This window comes from Emys orbicularis, chromosome 20 (assembly GCF_028017835.1).
Source record: "Emys orbicularis isolate rEmyOrb1 chromosome 20, rEmyOrb1.hap1, whole genome shotgun sequence".
NCBI classification, from domain to species: Eukaryota; Metazoa; Chordata; order Testudines; family Emydidae; genus Emys; species Emys orbicularis.
In genome coordinates, this window is record NC_088702.1 from 19,833,568 (window position 1) to 19,841,913 (window position 8,346).

Sequence of the window (8,346 nt, forward strand, 5' to 3'; positions counted from 1 at the left end):
TAGTTTAACCACAGGCCGGCCTTGCTCGCTAGGTGAGTGAATGGAACATGGATCTCCTCTGGGCCCTGCCCTAGTCTCCTCAGAACAGCTCTCTCTAGATGCACCCCATCTCTGTGCTGGCCCCAGGCCAAACCTCACTGGGCCGCTTTTATTTTTTACACTCAGCTGCCTCGCCACCTAGTGGCAAAACATAGAAAAAGCGAGATTGTTTCCAAAACAAATACACCTCTACCCCGATATAACGCTGTCCTCGGGAGCCAAAAAATCTCACCGCGTTCTAGGTGAAACCACGTTCTATCGAACTTGCTTTGATCCGCCGGAGTGCGCAGCCCCGCCCCCCCCCCGGAGCGCTGCTTTACCACGTTATATCCGAATTCGTGTTATATCGTTTCGCGTTGTATCAAGGTAGAGGTGTATATTTTTTCTTTCAACTGCAATAGCAAGACTAGGCTTGGAAGCCAGGCCCCGCTATGGGAGGAGACTGGGGACCAGTGATTAGAGCACGGGAGGCTGCAGGTCAGGACGCCTGGGTTCTCTTCCCAGCTCTGGGAGGGGAGTAGGATCCAGTGGCTGAGGGTTGGGAGTCAGGACGCCTGGGTTCCCTTCCCAGCTCTGGGAGGGGAGTAGGATCCAGTGGCTGAGGGTTGGGAGTCAGGACGCCTGGGTTCTCTTCCCAGCTCTGGGAGGGGAGTAGGATCCAGTGGCTGAGGGTTGGGAGTCAGGACGCCTGGGTTCTCTTCCCAGCTCTGGGAGGGGAGTAGGATCCAGTGGCTGAGGGTTGGGAGTCAGGACGCCTGGGTTCTCTTCCCAGCTCTGGGAGGGGAGTAGGATCCAGTGGCTGAGGGTTGGGAGTCAGGACGCCTGGGTTCTCTTCCCAGCTCTGGGAGGGGAGTAGGATCCAGTGGCTGAGGGTTGGGAGTCAGGACGCCTGGGTTCTCTTCCCAGCTCTGGGAGGGGAGTAGGATCCAGTGGCTGAGGGTTGGGAGTCAGGACGCCTGGGTTCTCTTCCCAGCTCTGGGAGGGGAGTAGGATCCAGTGGCTGAGGGTTGGGAGTCAGGACGCCTGGGTTCCCTTCCCAGCTCCGGGAGGGGAGTAGGATCCAGTGGCTGAGGGTTGGGAGTCAGGACGCCTGGGTTCTCTTCCCAGCTCCGGGAGGGGAGTAGGATCCAGTGGCTGAGGGTTGGGAGTCAGGACGCCTGGGTTCTCTTCCCAGCTCTGGGAGGGGAGTAGGATCCAGTGGCTGAAGGTTGGGAGTCAGGACGCCTGGGTTCTCTTCCCAGCTCTGGGAGGGGAGTAGGATCCAGTGGCTGAAGGTTGGGAGTCAGGACGCCTGGGTTCTCTTCCCAGCTCTGGGAGGGGAGTAGGATCCAGTGGCTGAGGGTTGGGAGTCAGGACGCCTGGGTTCCCTTCCCAGCTCTGGGAGGGGAGTAGGATCCAGTGGCTGAGGGTTGGGAGTCAGGACGCCTGGGTTCTCTTCCCAGCTCTGGGAGGGGAGTAGGATCCAGTGGCTGAGGGTTGGGAGTCAGGACGCCTGGGTTCTCTTCCCAGTTCTGGGAGGGGAGTAGGATCCAGTGGCTGAGGGTTGGGAGTCAGGACGCCTGGGTTCTCTTCCCAGCTCTGGGAGGGGAGTAGGATCCAGTGGCTGAGGGTTGGGAGTCAGGACGCCTGGGTTCCCTTCCCAGCTCTGGGAGGGGAGTAGGATCCAGTGGCTGAGGGTTGGGAGTCAGGACGCCTGGGTTCTCTTCCCAGCTCTGGGAGGGGAGTAGGATCCAGTGGCTGAGGGTTGGGAGTCAGGACGCCTGGGTTCTCTTCCCAGCTCTGGGAGGGGAGTAGGATCCAGTGGCTGAGGGTTGGGAGTCAGGACGCCTGGGTTCTCTTCCCAGCTCTGGGAGGGGAGTAGGATCCAGTGGCTGAGGGTTGGGAGTCAGGACGCCTGGGTTCTCTTCCCAGCTCTGGGAGGGGAGTAGGATCCAGTGCCTGAGGGTTGGGAGTCAGGACGCCTGGGTTCTCTTCCCAGCTCTGGGAGGGGAGTAGGATCCAGTGGCTGAGGGTTGGGAGTCAGGACGCCTGGGTTCTCTTCCCAGCTCTGGGAGGGGAGTAGGATCCAGTGGCTGAGGGTTGGGAGTCAGGACGCCTGGGTTCTCTTCCCAGCTCTGGGAGGGGAGTAGGATCCAGTGGCTGAGGGTTGGGAGTCAGGACGCCTGGGTTCTCTTCCCAGCTCTGGGAGGGGAGTAGGATCCAGTGGCTGAGGGTTGGGAGTCAGGACGCCTGGGTTCTCTTCCCAGTTCTGGGAGGGGAGTAGGATCCAGTGGCTGAGGGTTGGGAGTCAGGACGCCTGGGTTCTCTTCCCAGCTCTGGGAGGGGAGTAGGATCCAGTGGCTGAGGGTTGGGAGTCAGGACGCCTGGGTTCTCTTCCCAGCTCTGGGAGGGGAGTAGGATCCAGTGGCTGAGGGTTGGGAGTCAGGACGCCTGGGTTCTCTTCCCAGCTCTGGGAGGGGAGTAGGATCCAGTGGCTGAGGGTTGGGAGTCAGGACGCCTGGGTTCTCTTCCCAGCTCTGGGAGGGGAGTAGGATCCAGTGGCTGAGGGTTGGGAGTCAGGACGCCTGGGTTCTCTTCCCAGCTCTGGGAGGGGAGTAGGATCCAGTGGCTGAGGGTTGGGAGTCAGGACGCCTGGGTTCCCTTCCCAGCTCCGGGAGGGGAGTAGGATCCAGTGGCTGAGGGTTGGGAGTCAGGACGCCTGGGTTCCCTTCCCAGCTCTGGGAGGGGAGTAGGATCCAGTGGCTGAGGGTTGGGAGTCAGGACGCCTGGGTTCCCTTCCCAGCTCTGGGAGGGGAGTAGGATCCAGTGGCTGAGGGTTGGGAGTCAGGACGCCTGGGTTCTCTTCCCAGCTCTGGGAGGGGAGTAGGATCCAGTGGCTGAGGGTTGGGAGTCAGGACGCCTGGGTTCTCTTCCCAGCTCTGGGAGGGGAGTAGGATCCAGTGGCTGAGGGTTGGGAGTCAGGACGCCTGGGTTCTCTTCCCAGCTCTGGGAGGGGAGTAGGATCCAGTGGCTGAGGGTTGGGAGTCAGGACGCCTGGGTTCCCTTCCCAGCTCCGGGAGGGGAGTAGGATCCAGTGGCTGAGGGTTGGGAGTCAGGACGCCTGGGTTCTCTTCCCAGCTCTGGGAGGGGAGTAGGATCCAGTGGCTGAAGGTTGGGAGTCAGGACGCCTGGGTTCTCTTCCGAGCTCTGGGAGGGGAGTAGGATCCAGTGGCTGAGGGTTGGGAGTCAGGACGCCTGGGTTCCCTTCCCAGCTCTGGGAGGGGAGTAGGATCCAGTGGCTGAGGGTTGGGAGTCAGGACGCCTGGTTCTCTTCCCAGCTCTGGGAGGGGAGTAGGATCCAGTGGCTGAGGGTTGGGAGTCAGGACGCCTGGGTTCCCTTCCCAGCTCTGGGAGGGGAGTAGGATCCAGTGGCTGAGGGTTGGGAGTCAGGACGCCTGGGTTCTCTTCCCAGCTCTGGGAGGGGAGTAGGATCCAGTGGCTGAGGGTTGGGAGTCAGGACGCCTGGGTTCCCTTCCCAGCTCTGGGAGGGGAGTAGGATCCAGTGGCTGAGGGTTGGGAGTCAGGACGCCTGGGTTCTCTTCCCAGCTCTGGGAGGGGAGTAGGATCCAGTGGCTGAGGGTTGGGAGTCAGGACGCCTGGGTTCTCTTCCCAGCTCTGGGAGGGGAGTAGGATCCAGTGGCTGAGGGTTGGGAGTCAGGACGCCTGGGTTCTCTTCCCAGCTCTGGGAGGGGAGTAGGATCCAGTGGCTGAGGGTTGGGAGTCAGGACGCCTGGGTTCTCTTCCCAGCTCTGGGAGGGGAGTAGGATCCAGTGGCTGAGGGTTGGGAGTCAGGACGCCTGGGTTCTCTTCCCAGCTCTGGGAGGGGAGTAGGATCCAGTGGCTGAGGGTTGGGAGTCAGGACGCCTGGGTTCTCTTCCCAGTTCTGGGAGGGGAGTAGGATCCAGTGGCTGAGGGTTGGGAGTCAGGACGCCTGGGTTCTCTTCCCAGCTCTGGGAGGGGAGTAGGATCCAGTGGCTGAGGGTTGGGAGTCAGGACGCCTGGGTTCTCTTCCCAGCTCTGGGAGGGGAGTAGGATCCAGTGGCTGAGGGTTGGGAGTCAGGATGCCTGGGTTCCCTTCCCAGCTCTGGGAGGGGAGTAGGATCCAGTGGCTGAGGGTTGGGAGTCAGGACGCCTGGGTTCTCTTCCCAGCTCTGGGAGGGGAGTAGGATCCAGTGGCTGAGGGTTGGGAGTCAGGATGCCTGGGTTCCCTTCCCAGCTCTGGGAGGGGAGTAGGATCCAGTGGCTGAGGGTTGGGAGTCAGGACGCCTGGGTTCTCTTCCCAGCTCTGGGAGGGGAGTAGGATCCAGTGGCTGAGGGTTGGGAGTCAGGACGCCTGGGTTCTCTTCCCAGCTCTGGGAGGGGAGCAGAGTCTAGGGGGTTAGCGCAGCAAGTCGATGTTACTGAGCCCCAAGATTCCTGGGTTCTCGCTGCCTCAGCGTGTACTTTGGCTTCTGCCTTCCCTCCACGGCTGTTTGGGTCACTGATGCTCAGGGGCCAGTAAGACAAGCCCAGGCAGGAGGCAATTCCACCCCTCGCTAAAGCCACAAATCCAGCAGCCAGCACAAACCAGCAAATAACACACAGAGGGATTTAGACAGATTAACGAAAAACCTTGAACGCCAAGGCTGGAGGAGAGCAGATGGTTTGACAGCTCCACGAGGGGAGGGTGCACAACTGTCCTTTGCCACGATACCCTCAAAAGCCTTGCCAATGCGTGGGCAGCTGAGACCACAGCTCATCACGCCCATGTGCTCCCAGCAGTTATCCTGGATTGGGAGCTTTTGAGGGCAGGGACTGCGTGGGTAGGAGGGTCTAGTGGTTTGAGCAGCGGGGGGCCTCGGAGTCAGGATTCCTGGGTTCTAGCCCCACTTGTGGCTAATATCTAGTGGACAACCTTGGGGGCTGGGAATCAGGACGCCTGGGTTCTATTTGGCAGCAGAGGGAGCTCTAGTAGTTACAAGGGCAAGGCTGTGACGGAGTGGCACTGTTTGGTCAGTGGGTGCCCCCAATGCTCCCCTTAAAAGTGGCTCCCCAGCACAGGAGCATGGTCCAAAAGCTGAGCTGTTGGTCCGATCCAGGCTGGCAGGGAGGATCCCAGGGCAGATGGGCCCATGGCTCTGATCTAAGGTATGGCCCACTGGTCTGCAGTTAACTCCTAGGTAGGTGGATGGAGAGACACCCCAATCCAGGCTGATCCCCAGAGCGCCCTCTGCAGGGGGAGCTGTGCCACTGATCCCTCAGTTCAAAGGGCCGTGATAGTTTGACCTGAAGGTCTGAGGCCCAGATCTCCAGTGCCTTAAACCCCTGCCCCGGACCGGGCAGAGTTGTTGAAAAGCACATTTAGCACAGTGATCACTGACCCGCAGCACGTCAGGTATAAATAGCCACGTTTATCACCCTGAGCGACCAGGAAACAATTGCTCCACAGAGATATTTGATTTCTTCTGTTTTCTTTTAAATGAGCAAACGTAGTGGCTGTTGGAAAGTATCAATATTGCATATTGCAAACAGGGAAATATACTAGTTGATCAGAAGTACTGGGGTTAAGAGCCCAGGACAGAATCTCTAACACAGGGCCGGCATAGGGCAAAACTGTTACTGTTTATATATTGCTGGAAACCCCAGCTGAAGTCAGGACCCTGTTGCGCCAGGCGCTGCCCAGAGACAGGCCCTGCCCCAGCTGGGATCAGAGCCGTTGTGGCAGGTGCTGCCCAGACACAGCGAGAGACAGGCCCTGCCCCAGCTGAGATCTGGGCCCTGTTGCGCCAGGCGCTGCCCAGACAGAGACAGGCCCTGCCCCAGCTGGGATCAGAGCCCTGTTGTGCCAGGCGCTGCCCAGACAGAGAGCGAGAGACCCTCTCCAAAGAGCTTACAATCTGTCTAGACAAAGGCAAAATTATTCTCATTTTAGAGAGGGGGAAACTAAGGCACAAATGAGGTGACTTGCCAACGTTTCTAGCAGAGCTGGGAATCAAACCCAGAACGCCCAAGTCCCAAGGCAATCTTCCCCTGCAATTGCCTCATGCCTGACCTGGGATGAGCCAGACCATCCGTCTCAGCCTCTTCAATCATTGGCCTCTCAGCTGAGAGTGACCACAGGGGGTCACTGGGGAAAGCTGGCCTGGTGGCTGGAGTGGGGATCAATTCCTGGCTCTAAGACTCCCTGGGTGAGCCTGGCAAAACACAGCATCTCTTTTTTGCCTCAGTTTCCCCACCTATAAAAGTGGGCTAGTATTTCCCCACCTCACAGGAGGCAGGAGACATTCAGTAAACGTTTTGATGATGCAGCCACAAAAATTGTAAATCACATGCATTTTCAAAATTCGACTTCAGACACTCCAGCAGCAGAAGGGACCATTACATCATTTAGTCTGTCTCCCTTGTAACCCAGACGTGAGTTCACCCTGGTCCCCCTGCCCCGAGTCCAATAACATCTCGAAAGGCATCCAGTCTTGATTGGAAGCCATGGAAAGGAGTAACCAACACTTCCCCGGGCAGTTTGTTTCAATAGTCAATCACCCTCAGGGAGAAAAACCAGTGCCTCATTTCCAGCTGGAATTTGTCTGGCTTTAACGTCCGGCCACTGGTTCTTGTTATGCTGTGGTTTTGCAGCCACGTAAATTGTCAGATCATCTTCTTTGTTTCCAAAGGGATCTGAAAAGCAGGATGGGAACGAGAATCTGTTGGGAGCTGGTTTGGAAATATGTCCTGGAAGAATCAAACCATTTGAGCTGGGTGGTTTGCTTGGAAAGGTAGCGAGTGCTGGGAGCTCTCACAGGTAAATCTGTAATAGGGGGCTTGTATAGATGACTTTAACACGGCAAAGTGAAAAAGACACAGCCGTTTAGGACAGGAAGTGAAGACAGCTTGATCCAGGAGGCTTTGGAGAAGGAGGATGGAGTAATTCATGCTGAAGTTTAGCTGGAGAGGTAGAGCTAACAGGAAAAAGGTATCCCAAAGCGTGGATCCACAACACTCCCACACCATGCTGGGGCACCGGGCCCAGCCCTGACTGCCCGGGGAGAGCTCCCACCCCCTGCAGCACAGCGCCCCCTAGTGCCACACTGGAGCACTGGGTCCAGCCCTGGCTGCCAGGGGAGAGCTCTCACCCCACTCGCAGTAGCACGGCACCCCCAGCACTGAGGCATTGGGGCCAGCACTGACTGTCCTGGGAGAGCCCCCCCCACTGCATTCCCTGCAGCACAGTACCCCCATCACTGCCCTGGGGCGGCATCGGGGCCAGCCCTGACTGCCAGGGGAGAGCCCCCCACAGCACAGCACCCCCTAGTGCCACACTGGGGCACTGGGTCCAGCTCCGATTGACAGCACAGCACCCCCTAGCGCTGATGCATTGGGGCCACTGATTGCCCTGGGAGAGCACCCCCACTCCATTCCTTGCAGCACAGCGCCCCCTAGCACCGCACTGGGGCATTGGGATCAGGCCTGACCACCAGGAGGCAGCCGCGCTGCCAGGTGCAGCGGGATAGGCCCAGGGTGGGGGGCAAAGCCCGGTGAAACACGCACTGATCCCTTTCCCCTCCTGTTGGGGGGGGGGGGGGGGCTCACTCTCCCAGCAGCGGCTGCCGGCCCGCTTGAGCGATGGCGCAGGTGCGGGGGGAGAGGGGGCAGGTTGTGAGCCCTCGATCCCCGTGGGTCTCTCCCGCCGCCACCATGTTGCAAGGTTCTATCCCCGCCCTCCCGACACCACTGGATTGTCGCAGGGTTCCACTGGGGGCTCCCAACGTTCCACGCCCTCCCCCCCCCCCGTCTGCCACGGATCGTCGCAACCTTCTGTCTCCTCCTTCCGCCCTTGCTGTAACGTTCGATCGGGGGAATATTCCATCCGCAACGTTCCTTCCGCCAGCCACCCCCACCCCGATCGTCGCAACGTTCTATTCCCGCCCCCACCTAGGTTGTCTCGACGTTCCAGCGGGGTTCCCGACGTTCCACCCCCACCCCCCGCTCCGGCGGGTTCCCAGCACCCCCAGCCTCCCTCCCGCCCCTCGGCCAACGTTCTGTTCCCCTCCCCGCACCGCGTACATCGTCCCCACGTTCCATCAGGGGCTCTCAACCCTTCATCCACCGCCCCACCCATCCACCCCGGCCGGCAGCAACGTTCGATCCGGGGCTCCCCAGCAACGTTCCATCCGCTCCCGATCTCGAGCTGGGCTGGCCACGTTCCAGCCCGCCCCGAGCCCTCGACCGTCGCAACGTTCTGTCCCCTCCCTCGAGATAGCTGCAACGTTCCATCTGGTGGGGAGAGGGAGG